The sequence below is a fragment of the Lissotriton helveticus genome, chromosome 12 (assembly GCF_964261635.1).
Source record: "Lissotriton helveticus chromosome 12, aLisHel1.1, whole genome shotgun sequence".
NCBI lineage: Eukaryota > Metazoa > Chordata > Amphibia > Caudata > Salamandridae > Lissotriton > Lissotriton helveticus.
Genome location: NC_136073.1, coordinates 898,194,584 through 898,212,326, shown reverse-complemented (window position 1 = coordinate 898,212,326; position 17,743 = coordinate 898,194,584). Strand labels below are relative to the sequence as shown.

Below are 17,743 nucleotides of genomic sequence, written 5' to 3'. Positions count from 1 at the left end.
TTCCTGTCTAAGGGTCAGTCTGGCCAAGATCCGTGTTATGATCTTTGATGCAAAGAAAAAGGATAGCACTGCCTTTGTAGTTAACAGCTCTAAGGCTAGCACTGTCCCTATGTTTTCCTATTTTCGGATTGTTAGCCCCCTGTGGTTAAACTGGGTCTGGTCCTCTGACCAGATAAGGTCCCTGGGAATCCGCTCCTGAAGCGTTGAGGCATCCACCTTGCTCCTACTCGCTTTCTTTGCCTCTCTCGCACTCTCTCAACTCGTGCTTACTCAGCAGGCAAGCCACAGAGAAGTTGAACCTGCTGGAGAACTCTGCACTGGACCTCTTCCTCACTGCAACATTGCTGACCTCAGCACTGGACATTACCATAGCCATCCCGCTGGATATAAGATCGTCAGACAAGACCGACAACACAGGCCCGCCATCATCTTCGAGGGCACCATCAGCTGCACTGCCTCCATTGACACTAAAACCACATGGAGCACCTCACCTTTAAAGTGCAGATCACTGCCTATTTCACCCTGGGCGGCACCCTGGTCTACCAAACCCCAGGACCCAGCTCCAACTCCACCAACAACATCATGGACTGTGTGGCTCCATAAGTCACCAATTCCAGCGCCTTCATCCACCTAGGAGACGTCAACTTTCACTTACAGGACCTTACAGACCCCCAACTCAGTCACGCTCCTAGAAAGCTGCAGAAAGCTTGGCCTCACCCAGCACGTATCGGACCACACCCAGGCCACCAGACGCATACTGGCCCTTGTTTTAACCACATTCTCCAACATCATGATCAACAAACCAACACCCATCACATGGACCGACCATGCCCTTGTCAGCTTCAGGTCTGGCCTTTCGCTTCTGGAAGAGCAGAGAAGGATTGGCCTTCTGTCCTCTCCAAGATTCACCTAAAAAATAAAGGCATCCTATGAGTAAACATCAAGAGCTTCAGTTACTGGATCACTGCCTGTGCTGGCACCCTGGACCCGTGCAAGCAAAGCCAAACAGCAAGAACACAAACTCGGGGCAGCTGGCACACAGAAGAACTCAGGATTGCCAAACTGCACTGCAAGCAACTAGGACACAGGAGGAGATTGATTCAAGAAGCCATGGATGTGGGCACCTTCGAATCTGTCTTGAACGGCTACCACCACCAAGCGGAAAGCCCCAGCAGACCGCATCAGCAGCAACTGCAACAGCAGCAAAGGAATCTTCTCTATATTCAAGGACTTCACCACACCTACAGCCACCGTCTGTAACATCACCTCATCTCAAGAACTATGCATCAACCACTACGACTTTTTCAGAAACATCGCAGCCATATATGACAACTTCGACCCTCAACCTGACCCTATCAGCCTTGCAGTCAGTCTGCCAATCTTGGACAAAGAACGCACCATGAACACATGAAACACCATCACCTCCCACGACCCCGCAATCATGAAGTCCATCCACTCCAGCGCCCCATCAGACCCTTCCCCCACCACACATTCAATAAAGGACTCCCCCTCATCAGCAGAGTTCTCTCCCACATCCTCACTATCTCCAACACCCTACTGTAGAAGCCCGCAGCAGATCCGGCTTATCTCGCGAACTACTGACTAATCTCTCTTCTACCCTACCCAGCCGAGGTCATGAAGAAATCCATTAACATAAGCATCACCGAACACCTCATCAACCACAACATCCTCTGCACCATGCAGTCTCCATTTGGACCCAGCCACAGCCCAGAGACAGCTCTCATCACACCAAAAGATGATATCTGGATGATCCTTGACACACGAGAAACTGCAACCCTTCCTACCAGGTCTCAGTAGCGTTTCACAGTTTCCCACCTCATCCTGATCAGACAAATGTACTGGGCTGGCATTCAGGTGCATGCCCTCCAGTGGATCTGCACATTCTTAAACAGGACGACTCAAACAGTCAACCTTCTGCTTTACTCCTCTGGAACTCTGGTACTAATCTGTGAAGTACCTCAATGCTCCTCAGCCCCACCCTCTTCAACATCTTCATGACTTTCTGGAAAATGCCATCCACGGCTCCAACATCCACATCCTCCCCAATGCAGATGACACACAACTTCTGCTGTCCCTCTCGGCCAAATCCCCCAATTCAGGGAACTAATTCACCGCCTGCAAGAAGTTGAAGGCCTGGCTCTAAGAGTAAGTCCTCCCCTGACAATCCACCCTACCTGCATCCGAAGCTAGACTTATGTTCGAGGCATGTGGGCTGCTAAATTCATATATTTTGCATAGATCGCCGCCTAGTGTTGGGTCCGGATGATCGCACATTGTTGTCCTGGAAGAGTCTTCGAAGTATCCTGAGATAGGTGGCTCCTCCCCTGGACTACAGTGCGCATGGGCATCGGCTCCATCCCCAGATTGTTTTTTTCCGCCATTGGGTTTGGATGCGGTCTCGACGTCTCTCTGTCGGAACCGAGAAAAATCACTTCTTTAAGGCCAAAAGGCCTTCGTTTCATTACGTCGGTATTGTTTGCGTACGGTCTCGAGTTCTTCCGTCTCTTTGAGTCGGAATCTGCGGAGTCGTATCACTCTTCGGACATCGAGGCCTTCTCATCGCAGCGCGACCACAACTTTTCAGCATGGAACGGAGCCCGTTTAAATACTGTCCCGTCTGTGGGTCCAAATACCCACATATCGACGTGCACCCGGTCTGTAACAAATGCCTCTCGCCAGACCATAACGAGGACAACTGCATGGCCTGCTCCAGATTCAGGTCGAAGAAGACACTCAAGCTTCGGCGCGCGGTGCGCCTTGAAGCCCAGCAGGCGGCCCCGGCACCAGATAACATTTTCGGCGACCCGGAAGAAGAGGGCCTAAGCCATCATCTTGAAATCTCACCGCCCGCGACGGAGGTCGAGGCCGATCCCGAAGACAACGACGGGGTCGTATATCAAGACCTTGAATACGTCGACGAGGTAGGGGACGTCGAAGAGGTTTATGGGGCCGCGGAAGATAGCTCAGGGGATGAGCTATGCCCCGAAGGTTACACGGATCAGGCTCGGGTCACGGGATCGCCACTCCGCCTTACCCAAGACCCTGCACCGCAAGCCACGGCCCCGCCTTCAGGCCCGGCCACGGACATACTTGCTACGCAGCCCGTATCGAAACCGAAACTGAAAGCATCGGTATCGACTACGCCTAAAATGGCCGACCCGAAATCGAAACCGAAACTAACGGATTCGAGTGCACCTAAGATGGCGGCCGTTCCACCAAAAACACCAAAGCCTGCTACCTCATCGGCTCCGTCGGCCTACGGTCCACAGAAGTCGAAGAAAACTGTCGATTGGACAGTGCCGAAGTCATCGGCGGAGGAGGAATCCTCTAAGAAGGTCGTCCGGCATGGGTCGACCGGGGCGACGCCGGCTAAGTCCACAAAAGTCGCCGACAAGCATTCGACTGGGACGCCGTTAGTCGGACGCGTTGTTGAGACGGAGTCTGCAAAATCCCACGGATCGAAGAGCGGAGCCTCAACACATAAGTCCAAAGACTCTGTGTCTACGGAGGCAGCATCGACGTCTAAGATTCAAAAGGGACCACTGGACGTCGGAACCGAAGGCAAGGTGAGGGCCTCCTCGTCGGCGCCGAGGGCCGCTGTGAGTGACGCGTCTCTCATCGCTACTTCACTCCAAAGACTTCGGGATAAGGCCTCTGCGACGTCGGCTCCAGCGCCGTCGCCAAAGAAGCCGATGGACATGCCTGCGAAGCCTGCTGGCAAGCTTCAATTCATTCTGCCGCCGAAGGAGGCACCAAAGGCCTTTGCGCCGAAGACGGCGCCAAAGACATCAGACTCTTCCACGTCTACTGGAATATTGGGTCGACAACTCGACTCAGTAGACGATTCTGAGCGTTTTGTCGACGCGGACACGGGCAAGTTGACCCTTTACAAACGGAAGATCACTTCCCAACCAGTGGACTCCTATGTTATCCCACTGAAGAAGAAAAGGCCTGCACAGGACGTTCCAGCCCTGGTTGAACCTATCCAGCCTCCTCCTAGAAGGAGTCCAACACCTTCCCCCGACCACTCTGAGGGAGAAGAATATGGACAAGATGACCAGTACACTTTCCCCATCAATGACCCCGATGCACAACAGGATTCCTATGACGACATAGGTGACCAGGGAATCCAACATGTGGGGCAAGACCCACAACCTTTCAGTGCACGTGCATCCCCAACAGAGGACTCTGCAGGATTTCATGCACTCGTTGAACGGGCAGCTGCTAATCATGATGTGGACATGCATGCTGACCCAGTGGAGGAAGATTTTCTATTTGACACTTTTTCAGTCTCTGAAAGGACAGTCAAGACACTTCCTATGCTCAAAGGTGTCCTTAAGCATGCTGCGGAAATCTTTAAAGAGCCTACCAGGGCGAGGGTGGTCAATCCACGCATCGAGAAGAAATACAGACCAGCACCTGCAGACCCTGCATACATTCGGGGACAGTTGCCACTAGACTCTCTTGTGGTCGCAAATGCCCGCAAACGGGCGAACTCCCAGACAACGGGTGAAGCTCCTCCCCCAGACAAGGAGTCTAAAGTGCTTGAGGCAGGGGGCAAAAGAGTAGCTGCGCAGGCTGCCAATTTCTGGCGTATTGCGAACACACAGGCGCTATTGGCACGTTATGATAGGGCGCATTACGACACCCTAGAGCAACTTTTACAACACCTGCCTACGCAGTTTCAAGAGGGTACCAAACTGCTTATTGAGGAGGGAAAACTCATCTCCAACGCAGCAATAAAGTGTGCACTTGATGCCGCAGACACAGCAGCTAGGGCTATTAACACTAGCGTCATGCTACGACGACAAGCGTGGCTACGCATATCAGGGTTTAAACCTGACATTCAAACGACCATACTCAACCAGCCAGTCAATCCTGATAGACTGTTTGGTCCTGATGTTGACACCACCCTCGAAAAGATTAAGAAAGACAACGAAACAGCTAAGTCTATGGGGGCCCTTCAGTCACAACAATTCCGGGGCAACACTTTTCGTCGCTCAGGTGCACGTGGAGTCACCCGAGGACAGCTGGGTCAACAATCGCAGTTCACTAGAGGTGGAGCACAGTCCTCGTACCCCAAGCAGAATAAAGGGGGTTATCGAGGAAACAGCACCAGAGGACGTGGCAGAGGAAACCACAACTCCCGTTCCTCTGCCCCAAACAAACAGTGACTCTCTGTCACTGCCCCCCGACAATTTAACACCTGTCGGGGGGAGACTCCAGCAGTTCCTGCCAGTCTGGACAAACATCACCACAGACAGGTGGGTACGACAACTTGTCCAGTACGGTTATTGTCTAGAGTTAAAGTCCACTCCACCCAACATTCCACCAAGGCAACGGCCTATGTCCGCAGAGCACTTGCACTTATTGCAGCAAGAAGTAGTGGTGATGCTGCAAAAAGGCGCAATCGAGCTCGTGCCAGTGGAGGAGGAAGGCACAGGGGTATATTCCCTGTACTTCCTTATTCCAAAGAAGGACGGATCTCTCAGACCCATTCTGGATCTGCGACCCCTCAACCTGTATATACTATCAGAACATTTCCATATGCTTACACTGCAACAGATTCTTCCCTTGCTGAAACAAGGGGACTTCTTGGCAACCTTAGACCTCAAGGATGCTTATTTCCACTTACCACTACACCCGTCCCACAGGAAGTATCTCAGGTTCACTATCCAAGGCAGGCATTATCAGTTCAAAGTCCTACCCTTCGGAGTGACCACCGCCCCAAGAGTGTTTACCAAGTGTCTGGCGACGGTAGCGGCGCACCTCAGGAGGCAGAACAACCATGTCTACCCCTACCTAGACGACTGGCTCGTCCAAGCCAAGTCAGAACAACAGTGCGCCGCGGACATGTCAACTACCATTCACCTCCTTCACAATCTGGGCTTCTCGCTGAACTACCCAAAGTCGCACCTTCAACCAGCACATGTGCGGCAGTTTCTGGGCGCGACGATAAATACCCTGACGGCCATGGCTCAGCCAAACAAGGTCAGGATAGACAGCATGCAGTCTCTAATCCAAAGGTTCAGGCCACAACACTCGCTTCCAGCGAGAGTGTTCATGCAGTTGATTGGCATGATGGCCTCCTGCATCTTCATAGTCCCTCACGCAAGGTTACATATGCGTCCGCTCCAAGAGTGCTTAGCAAATCAGTGGACACAGGCTCAGGGACAATTAACAGACCTAGTGTTGGTTACCAGTCGGGCGTACAACTCTCTGCATTGGTGGAATCCACACAACCTTTGCAAGGGCCGACTGTTCCAAGAGCCAGTGCCACAGATTATCCTGACAACGGACGCATCTCTCCAGGGATGGGGAGCTCATCTGCTCACTTACACAGTACAGGGACTATGGACGACGCAGCAACAGAAGATGCACATCAACTATCTGGAACTGATGGCAATCTTCATGGCACTCAAGTCCTTCAATGTACATCTGTGCAACAAGGTGGTGTTAGTCCGGACGGACAACATGACAGCGATGTACTACATTCAAAAGCAGGGAGGCACCCACTCGCCACAGCTGTCTCATCTGGCTCAGAGCATGTAGAAGTGGGCCATTCAGAGGAACATTTTCCTCATGGCAGAACACCTCCCGGGCAAGGACAATCAGATGGCGGATCTGCTCAGCAGATACAGCCATCAAATGCACGAGTGGGAGTTACATCCATCAGTACTCCGCCCGTACTTCCACCAGTGGGGTCATCCGGAGATAGACCTGTTTGCCACAAACGAAAACGCAAAATGCCAACACTTTGCCGCCAGGTTCCCTCACCCACAGTCGCAGGGGAATGCGATATGGATGAACTGGTCAGGCAAATTTGCGTACGCTTTTCCTCCAGCACCTCTGATACCGCTGGTGGCAAGAAAACTAAGGCAGCACTCAATGACACTCATCCTAGTTGCTCCAACGTGGGCACGCCAAGCATGGTACACAACGTTTCTGGGACTCTCGGTGGTGCCGCATCAAAGGCTGCGCCTAACGCCCAGGCTTTTGACGCAGAACCATGGAGACATTCAGCATCCAGATCCGCAACAGCTCAACCTGGCGATCTGGCTCCTGAAGTCCTAGAGTTTGGCTACCTTCACCTGCCTCCAGAATGCATGGACATCATCAAGGAGGCCAGGAAGCCGACTACCAGGGCATGCTATGCTGCAAAATGGAAACGTTTCGTTCTTCACTGTACAGCGAATAACATCAACCCGCTAGATGCATCTATCCCTAACATCATTTGCTATCTGTTACATCTTTACAAGTGCAATCTAGCCTACACTTCCATTCGGATACATCTATCCGCCATAGCAGCTTATCTTCAAAACAGGCAACATCTCTCTGTCTTCAGAGTGCCTGCCATTAAAGCCTTCCTTGAAGGTCTGAAACGAGTCATTCCCCCAAGAACACCGCCAGCTCCGGTGTGGAACCTCAATGTGGTCCTCGCCAGGCTGATGGGACCACCTTTTGAACCACTGCACTCGTGTGAACTCCAGTTCCTAACATGGAAAGTGGCTTTCCTTATTGCTATCACTTCACTGAGACGTGTCAGTGAGCTGCAAGCGCTCACAATCCAAGAGCCATTCATACAAATTCATCCAAATAGGGTGGTACTACGTACTAACCCCAAATTCCTTCCGAAGGTGGTGTCACAGTTTCATCTCAACCAAACTATTGACTTGCCTGCATTCTTCCAAAACCCACAAACGGTGGCGGAAAGAATGCTCCATACTTTAGACGTTAGGAGGGCGTTGATGTACTATATTGACAGGACACAACACTTTAGGAAAACAAAACAACTTTTTGTTGCCTTCTCGCCACAGCACAAGGGCAACCCTATTTCCAAAGCAGGAATAGCCAGATGGATTGTTAAGTGCATCCAGATCTGCTATCAAAAGGCTAAACGCACCTTAACAATACCCCCAAGGGCGCACTCCACACGCAAATTGGGGGCATCCATGGCTTTCCTGGGGAACATTCCTTTAGAAGACATTTGCAGAGCAGCCACATGGGTTACACCACATACCTTTACAAAACACTACTGTGTTGATGTGCATTCCAAGCAGCAAGCAGCTGTTGGACAGGCTGTTCTCAAGACACTTTTTCAGGTTTCTGCAGCTGGCACGGGCAACCGCCGCTAATGGAGGGACTGCTATATATTCTATGCAAAAGATATGAATTTAGCAGCCCACATGCCTCGAACTGAATATGCTACTTACCAGTATGCATCTGTTCTTGGCATGTAGGGCTGCTAACATTCATATCGCCCACCCTCCTCCCCGGTGCCTGTCGCAGCTGCAGACATACTCTTGCATTCAATCAAGCATGGACATCCTTTACACTTTTCACTCCATCTCTGCCACAATGGCTAAAAACAATCTGGGGATGGAGCCGATGCCCATGCGCACTGTAGTCCAGGGGAGGAGCCACCTATCTCAGGATACTTCGAAGACTCTTCCAGGACAACAATGTGCGATCATCCGGACCCAACACTAGGCGGCGATCTATGCAAAAGATATGAATGTTAGCAGCCCTACATGCCAAGAACAGATGCATACTGGTAAGTAGCATATTCAACACCGGCAGTGCCAGGATACCCACTCAGCCGATAGTATGCTATACAAATACTTATAGTCTGGTTGTACATCTGCAATTTGACTCTGTTGTAATGCAAGCTGCTCAGATGAGCTCCCGGATTCCATCCTTGTCCTGCATGACCTCTCCAGATAGGGGAGCTATATAGATAGACAATAAAATTGAATTAATCAAGGTATGACAGGTAAATATGCTCGGGCCCCCCTTCCTAGACCTTAAGGTGGGAGACAGAATGCAGAAGCAAAAATGATTATGCAAGCAGAAGAAAAGCTCACGTTGCCACTGGATTCAAGCTAGCCCGGCTGATGAGGGGTGTTGCCGGTCCCAGGAGGCTTGTTTTCAGTTCAGGAAAGACCTGGCTTAGCAGTTCGGGCTGGACGGTTACCATGAGGCACAGGGACAGACTGATTTGCATATGGCTGGGTCTGAACTGAGGTGGCTTTCCTTTGAAATATCCCCAGAGCTGATATTGAAGGAAGTTACATGCTCCGGTACACTCCACACACGTTTACTAAAAACTACTGCGGGGGCGAGGGTGTTGTTGCTCACCCAGATAAAAAGTGACACATAGGATGTTATAGCTGCAGGACAACTCTAACAGCAGCCTATAATACTGGCCTTTGTATACAGCCCTAACACAGACGACCCTAACTTTTACAGTGAGTTATGGCAGCACATGAGGCCTGGTCACGCATTGACTACTGGCTGACTACTCGAGATGTGGTCACCTGGACAACTGCTGTGACCCATCACCCCCGGACATTGTCAGATCACGCCCCGGTACTCCTAGAACTCACCCTCCCCTTGGCAACTGTGCAAGCATTCACGTGGGGCCTTCCCCCAGGAGCGCTGCATGACCTGTTAGACCACGCTGAAAAACACACTGCTATTACAGAACATTTCCCAACTAACAAGGGCTGGGTTAGATCTACTCAGGCGTTATGGGAGGCTTTCAAGGTTGTGGTGAGAGGGGGTTTTATAGCAAAATAGGCCGGGGTATTAAAAGCAATCCGATTTAGACTTGCCCAGCTAGGGAGAGATCTATGCTAATTCGAAGCAGCATACTGCGACATGCGCTTTACTGCTATGTTAGCGTCAATACGCGAGAAACTCACAGAATACAAGGAGGAAGCGAACCACAAACTCCATTATCTAACCCGTGAATTTTAAGCACAACAATACGAGGAGGGCAACACTCTAGCAAAACCCTGACAGACGGGCTCTGCAAACCTAGGGCCTAAAATGACCTTGCAGAATTCCAGGATGAGCACTCGATATGTCAGACCCCCGCACACCATCCTTGACACAATGACCTCTTTCTACTCCACTCTCTATCGCACTAATGGAGCGACACAAGAGGAGAAGCTAATAGACTATTTCGATACAATCCAGCTGCTGAGACTCTATAATGCGCACTGCCAGTACCTGGGCTCACGCTTAACTGTGGAGGAGGTCCTGCAGGTTATCCATAGTCTCCCGAATGACAAGGCCCCCGGTCTAGACAGCCTTCTGTAAAGAATATGCCACCCTGCTGGTTCCCTCTATGTTGGCTATGAATCAGGTGTCACTAGAGGCCCAAATATTGCCCCCTTCATTGAGAGATCCAATGGTTATATCCATACTAAAGCCTGGTAAACCACTACACTTATGTGACTCATACTGCCTTCTCTCAATGAGTAATGTAGGCAATAAACTCCTAACTAAACTTATCGCCAACCGAATACTCCTCCTCCTACCAGACATAATCTGCCCGGATCAGTGGTTAAGGCATCGCCTGGGTCGGCTGTGCGCCTCCCCAGGAGCCAAAGCGACCACCGCACAGTTGAGAGATTTTTATGAGGCCATGCGCCTCATCTTTGGGTGACCTGTTCCTCCAGCATGCCTTCGGACCCCACTGGTTCGGGAGGAGCCCCTACTAGTCAGGCCCCAAGGATCCTCAGTTGGATACAGATCGGTGCTGGTCTTGCCATCTCAACCATCCCCGACGCCGATCCCGAGGCTGATGCTCCTGACGTCACCTGTACCCACCAGCAGCGCCATCCCCATACTCATCCCCGACTCTGACATGGAGGGACGCCATCCGATGCCGGCTCTGGCACCACCGCCTTCGAGGCTGGAGCCTGAGCCCTATTCTTATGGACAAGGACTTGGGGAAGATTGGGAAGGGTCGTTGGACTGACCCTGAGGAATAAGAGTCTTATGAGGAATAAATGGACTGTTATGTGAATCTGGGTGAAGCCAGTGGACTGGATACTTCTCCAGCATCTTGCCTACTTTCTCCCCCTACTGTGGCTGTGGAGGAGGGGGCTTCATTTGCAGTGGTGGTGTGAAGGGAGGCTGAGGTCCTGGACCTTGGTTTGCCCTCGGAGGCAGTCAAGACTAATGTCTTGATGGAAGTGCTTCAGCCAGGAGTGACGCCATCAGAACTGCTTCTCCCTTTCAGTGAGGCACTTACTGACATCCTCCTTAGGACTTGCTCAAAGCCCAACGCAGGGGCTCGTGTTAACAGGACGATTACCTGCTGCTATTGCACCGCTACAGGGGACCTATTTTTCCTCACCCAACACCTTACGCCAGAGAGCTTAGTGGTGGAAGACTTCACATTTCATGTAAATCCTGGCGCATTCCCTACCACACCACTGTACAGTGAATCCAAGAGGCTGGATAATCTTGGGAAGATGTTTTCTTTCACTAGTCTGGCACTGCGGTCTTTGAATACTGCATGCCTTTTTGGTCGCTGTTCTCACGCTCTGTGGGATACGGTTGCGCAGGTGCTGGCAAAGGTCTTGGGGAAGGCCCTGACTGTGCTCTCCCAGGCTGTTGCAGATGGGATGGATGCAGTAAAGCTCACCAGCCACTGTGGACTTGACATCACTAACCCACTAGGCAGAGCGGTTTCGTCAACAGTGGCCCTGCAATGCCATGCCTGGTTGAGGTCAACTCGTTTTTCTGGGAATGTCAAGTCCTCTCTCATGGACATGCCCTTGAATGGCTCTGGTCTCTTCAATAACGAGGTGGATTTGGCACTGGAGCACTTTAAGAACAGCAAGGCTACGGCCAGGTCCTTGGCCCTTCCTATGGCCCCTCAATACTCCTTTCAGTCCTTTCCAGGCCACGGAATGGGCGTGCAACCACTTCTTTACCCGCCCAGCCACAACAGCCCTCAAGCTTTACAGCCTCTGTGTGGCAGCAGGTGCGGTTCCTACCGGCCTCGTGGGTCGAGTGACCAGCGACTGGTCAGTCCACCAAGCCCCCAGCAGCTGCAGCCTCCAGACCCCCCGCCCCATCCGCTTATCATCATGGGCACCCAGTGGACTGAGAAATATACCATCACCTGCCCGGCTAGCAGTCATAACATTGTACGGTTGGGTTTTGCAGATTGTCCGAAGGGGCTACTCCATCCCCATCAAGACTACCTCTCCCTCCATGCCACCTACTTACGACAGGCTGATGGAGGACCACCTATCTCTTCCAACAAAGCAGACTCCATCATCGCACCCCATCTCCGTGAACTGCTCCTTCATCTCTGCTACCTTCCCAGAAAGCTGGAAACATGCCGAAGTCAGCGCCCTCCTGAAGAAACCCACAGCAGACCCCTCTGAACTTAAAAACTACCGCCCCATATCCCTCCTCCCATTCCCGGCCGAAGTCATTGAGAAAGCCGTCAATAGCCAACTCGCCGCCTTCCTCGAATCCAACAACTCCCTCAATTCCTCACAGTCCGGATTTCGAGCCAAACACAGCCCCGAAACCGCCCTCATCGCAGCTACAGACGACATCCGAACACTACTGGACAACGGAGAAACAGTGGCCCTCATTCTACTCGACCTCTCCGCCGCCTTCGACACTGTCTGTCACAACACCCTCATACAACGCCTCAGCAACATCGGCATAAAAGGAAAAGCCTTGGACTGGATCATCTCGTTCCTAGCTGGAAGAACTCAGAGAGTCCGACTTCCCCCATTCAAATCAGAAGCCACCGAAGTCATCTGCGGTGTACCTCAAGGATCTTCACTCAGTCCCACCCTCTTCAACGTTTACATGAGTCCACTCGTTTCCATCGCGCGTCAACACAACCTTAACATCATTTCCTACGCTGACACCCAGCTGATCCTCTCCCTCACCAAAGACCCCAACACCGCCAAAACCAATCTTCACGAAGGCATGAAAGAAGTAGCCGTATGGATGAAAAACAGCCGCCTTAAACTTAACTCAGACAAAACGGAAGTGCTCATCCTAGGATCATCCCCCTCTGCCTGGGACGACTCGTGGTGGCCTGCGGACCTGGGCTCAGCTCCCACTCTCACAGACCACGCACGTAACCTTGGCTTCATCCTAGACTCCTCACTCTCGATGACCAAACAAGTCAACGCCGTCTCATCCTCCTTCTTTAACGTACTTCGTATGCTCAAAAAAATCTTCCATTGGATCCCCGCCGAAACAAGAAAGATTGTCACCCACGCACTGGTTACGAGCCGACTAGACTACGGAAACACCCTATACGCCGGATCTACAGCCAAATTACAGAAAAAACTCCAACGCATCCAAAACGCATCAGCGAGACTCATTTTGGACATCCCTCGCCAAGATCACATTACCGGCCACCTGAAAGACCTCCACTGGCTTCCCGTCAACAAAGGAATAACATTCCGTCTCCTCACCCACGCACACAAGGCCCTCTACAAAGTAGGGCCCGAATGCCTCAACACTTGACTATCCTTCTACACACCCACCCGCCAACTAAGATCCTCCAATCAAGGCCTCGCCGCAGTTCCGCGTATCCAAAGATCCACCATGGGAGGTAGATCCTTCTCCTACTTGGCGGCCAAGACCTGGAACTCACTCCCCACCCACCTTCGCCTTACACAGAACCACATCTCCTTCAGAAAAGAACTTAAAACCTGGCTATTTGATAAATAATGAACCCCTCCCCGAGCGCCTTGAGACTCTCTGGGTGAGTAGTGCGCTATATAAATACTTGAACTTGAACTTCCTGCCAGGATGTGACCACTCTTTTGGCCAAAGAAGCCATAGAGAGAGGGTAGGCGCCCAAGAAGGACGGAGGCCTTTGTCCTACCCTCAACCTACACTCTCTGTTTCAAGATTCACACTCTTACTCCGGTCCTGACTGCCCTGGACCCTAGAGACTGGATGGTGGCGTCGGACTTGCAGGATGCATACTTCCACATTCCTCTCCTGCCTGCCCACAGGCTTTACCTATGGTTCACGGTGGACCATGAGCATTTCCAGTAGCTCTGCTCCATTTAGGCCTTGCCAGTGACCCTCGGGTGTTCACTACCAAGCTCATCTGCGGCTATCAGGGCTGCCAGTCTTTTCCTATCTTGAGCACTCGCTGTTGAAGGTGTGCTTGACCCAGGCTGTATCTGGTCCAGGGAAGACCTGGATTGGCAGTGCGGGCTGGACTGTTTCCATGAGGCACAGGGTAAAGACTGATTTGCATATAGTTGATCTAAACTAGAGTGGCGAAGTGAGCTAAAGAACTATGATGGATTCAATCCAGATCTGTGACTGGGGGAGAGTGTCTGAAAAGTTTCAGTGCTCCGTCCATCATTTCCTTGTGTTTGTGCCGTCCCCCATCTCCAGTTTACAGCAGACCTCCTGCATTCACTGTGGTTCACTGTCTGAAGTGCCAAAGTCACACCTGACTCCCTCACAGACACTCCCTTTCATCTGAGCTGTTCTGGATACTGTGCAGTTTTGGACCTATTCTCCCGAATGCTGAGTCCAGGATATTCAGGCTATGATACTCATGAGTTAGCCTTTATCCTGGATTTCGGTGCGACTGACTGAGGCTGCTGGGCCTCCTGCAGCTTGCTTGTGACACATTTCCATTGGCCTGTGCAGACTCTGCAGTGGGACCTTAAGTTCTAGTGGGTGCAGCATCAGGGGAATCTCTCCGACATGGTCCAGATCTTGGAGTAAATTGCAAAGGACCTGCAGTGGTGGCTTGCGATTAAGTCAGCGGCAGACTCCTCTTCCTTCCCCCGATCAGATCTGACCATAGTAACAGATGCATCATCTCTGGGATGGGGCAGCCATTTGGGAGAGGTGGAGATCAGAGGTCTCTGGCAGAATCCAGAATCCACATCAACCTGTTGGAGCTCTGAGTGATCCAGTTGGCATTGAAAGCCTTTCTATTCTCCTTCCAGGGAAGGCTAGTGCAAGTGTCAACAGACAACAACACTTCCATGTGGCATTGCAACAAGCAAGACTGATGGGATCGTGGACCCTTTGTCAGAAGGCCCTGCATCTTTGGACATGGCGTGAACAGCAAGGCATATCCATGGTGGTTTAACATCTGACAAATTCTCTGAACGCCAGAGCAGACAAACGCAGCCGAAGATGCTATGCGGATCACAAATGGCGTCTCCATCCAGAGGTGGTGCAAGGTGCCCTGGAGTTTCCAAGGTATCTCTTGCTCGGAGATGCTTTTTGTCACAAGTGGCGCTGAGGTCTTCTGTACGCCTTTCCGCCCATAATACACCTGCCCAGATTTCTCAAGAAGATCAAGAACGACTGGGCCCAAGTCATCCGTGTGGCTTCGAATTGGGCACAGGGAGTCTGGTATCCCAAGCTGTTGAGCTTGACCATCGGTCCTCCAATCAGGCTGCCCCTTGGGAGGTTCTTTAATTGCTGCATCAGGGTAAGGTTCGCCACCCGAACCTGTTAACGCTCCGCCTTCTTGCTGGTAGATTGAGCAGCAACAAGTCTGTAACATTGTCTTTGCAGCCAGGCATCCCTCTGCCAAGACGGTTTTCTCCTGCCATTGGGCTAAATTTGTGACATGGTGCACAGAAAGTAGCACTGATCCCCTGTCTGCCCCCCTTTCTCAGGTTCTCCTGTTCATTCTTTCCCTTGCCCAGCAGGGCTCTGCACTGGGCACTGTTAAGGGATACCTGTCAAACCAACCTTCCCTTTACCAATCCCCTATTGTTCATAGGTTTTTGAAAGGCTTGCAACATATGCTTCTTCCCACTCCTTTTGTTATGCCCCAGTGGGACATCAATCTCGCCCTCACTTTCCTTATGTGCGCTCCCTTTGAGCCTCTGCACAATTGTCCACTCATGCTCCTTACCATCAAGACAGCCTTTCTCGTGGCAGTTACATCTGCCCGAATGGTCAGTGAGCTTCAGGCCCTTTTATCCATGCCTCCTTATCTTAACATCTACCAAGACAAACTGGTGCTTCATACGAGAGCTTCCTTTCTTCCGAAAGTGGTCACTTCTTTTTACGTAGGCCAAAACATCCCTCTGCCTACTTATTACGCTCTGCCTCATCCCTCCAAGGAGGAGGAGCAACTCCAATGTCAAGATCCAGAAAGAGTGTTGTTGTTCTACCTTGACTGCACATCAATCAATCAATCGTAAAGCGCACTACATACCCGCGAGGGTCTCAAGGCGTTCACATGTGAGTCCTGGGTGGACGACCAGCTCTTTGTGGCTTGTGGGGTATGTCCACGAAGAAGGGCAAGGCTGTGCAGAAGCGGGCCATCTCCAGATGGATCCTGCTCTGTATCAAGATCTGCTAGGCATTGGCTAAAGAGCAACTCCCAGAGGGTTTGCGTGCTTCCACTACCAGAGCTAAAACTGCAACCACTGCGTTGGCACACGGAGTTCTGGTCCTGGACATCTGCCAGGCAGCAGTGTGGGCTTCCCGCACAAGTTTATCAAAAACTACTGCCTGGACAATCAGGTCCGTAGGGATGGGCACTTTGCCCGCTCGGTCCAGCAGGACTTCCGTGTGTGGAATTGGTCTGAAGACCCACCTACTAAGAAGTATTTCTTGGGAATCTATTTTAAGGGAAGGAATCTGCAGCTAGAAGTCTGTATCAGATAAACATGTTACTACTTCAGTAGCACCTTATCTGGTAGAGACTCTCTCTAGCTGCAGATTCCTTATTGAACCACCCATTCTCCCTGCTCTGCAAATGGATTTCTAGGGACAGGGCTTTCATATATCAGGGCCTTAGTTTTCCACACCAGTGGTCAGTGCAATTTGGCTCTGTGCTTCTCACGTGGAAAGTCGAGTAAATATAACTGACATCAGCGCGCCTCTATATGCACCTCGAACGTCTCTAACGATGCCACACAGAGCCCAATGATGCCCCCTACCGATGCACAGAGGTACTGCTCACGAAACATTTCTGTATCCAGTCTGACGCACGGGGATAATTCTAAGGTAAGGAATCTGTAGCTAGATAGTCTAAACCAGATAAGGCATTATCAAAGGTAGGTAACTTGTTCTTTACCGTTTTTGCTGTATCTTGCTACCAGCTTTTACCTGGCAGTGATGGCCAGTGAAAACTGAAAACTTGCCATTTGTCCGCCCACTTTAAATATGACGTGCAGACAAATGGCAAAATCTCTGAGGCCATTACTCTGATGGGCCATCAGAGGTGTATGTCAGCAGTGGAGACATTCTGATGGTCCGCCGACTGTAAATGAGGCGGGGGACCTTCTGTGGCTGAGAGTGCACTCAATCGCCTTTGCCACGGAGTGCCCTCTCCTCCAAACTCTAAATTGCAACCTGTGTCTCAAGGTATCCCATAGCACATATATGATAAGTCATATAGTGTATCAGTGATACCAGTGCCGATTACCATGTTTTTCTTTTTTTTTTTCTTGTTTGCATCTTTGGAAAGTGAATTAAATGGTTTCTTTAAAAAAAAAAACTCCTTCTGTTGGTTCTCCACAAATAATGGGTACAAATCCGACATATACACTAGGTGTAGTTAAGCTGCGACTTCTTCAGTTGATTTACAGAGGCCCTTGCCCAAACTAAGTTTTAATAGACTATACTTGACAAAGTTCTCAATTAGCTCTCATTCCAGGGTACTTCTCTTTAAGAGGAGCATTTTCTTTTCACCATACTTCTAAAGACAACCGTTTTAATGTCAAGCTACTCTGTATTAATAAGAACATGTTCGAGGCATGTGGGCTGCTGAATTTATATCTATGCATAGATCGCCGCCTAGTGTTGGGTCCGGATGATTGCACATATTTGTCCTGGAAGAGTCTTCGAAGTATCACGAGATAGGTGGCTCCTCCCTGGACTACAGTGCGCATGGGCATCCCCTACATGCTCAGATTGTTTTTTTCCGCCATTGGGTTCG

General features: G+C 51.0%; 1 protein-coding gene across 1 annotated transcript in view; it reads left to right on the top strand.

Moving 5' to 3' along the window:
* KIF1C (kinesin family member 1C) overlaps positions 1-17,743 on the top strand; it is a 710,488-nt gene that overhangs the window by 580,472 nt on the left and 112,273 nt on the right. The window lies entirely within an intron of this gene.